This window comes from Passer montanus, unplaced genomic scaffold, assembly GCF_014805655.1.
Source record: "Passer montanus isolate IOZ18808 unplaced genomic scaffold, ASM1480565v1 scaffold620, whole genome shotgun sequence".
NCBI classification, from domain to species: Eukaryota; Metazoa; Chordata; class Aves; order Passeriformes; family Passeridae; genus Passer; species Passer montanus.
In genome coordinates, this window is record NW_024371261.1 from 1,456 (window position 1) to 1,781 (window position 326).

Sequence of the window (326 nt, forward strand, 5' to 3'; positions counted from 1 at the left end):
AATTTAATTATTTTCTAGTTTTTATAACTTCTTAAAATTTTTAATATTTTAATTTTTAACTTTAATTTTTAAAATTTTAATTTTTAAATTTATTTTTTAATTTCAATTTTTTATTTTAAATTTTTTATTTTAGATTTTTTATTTTAATTTTTTTATTTTAATTTTTATTTTAATTTTTTATTTAATTTTTTAATTTTTAAAATTTTTTAATTTTTAAATTTATTTTAAAATTTTTTTAAAATTTTTTTTTATTTTCAAGCCTTTAATTAATAATTTTATTTTTTTTTAACAAAAACTCGGGGAAATAACGGAAGGAACGGAATGGA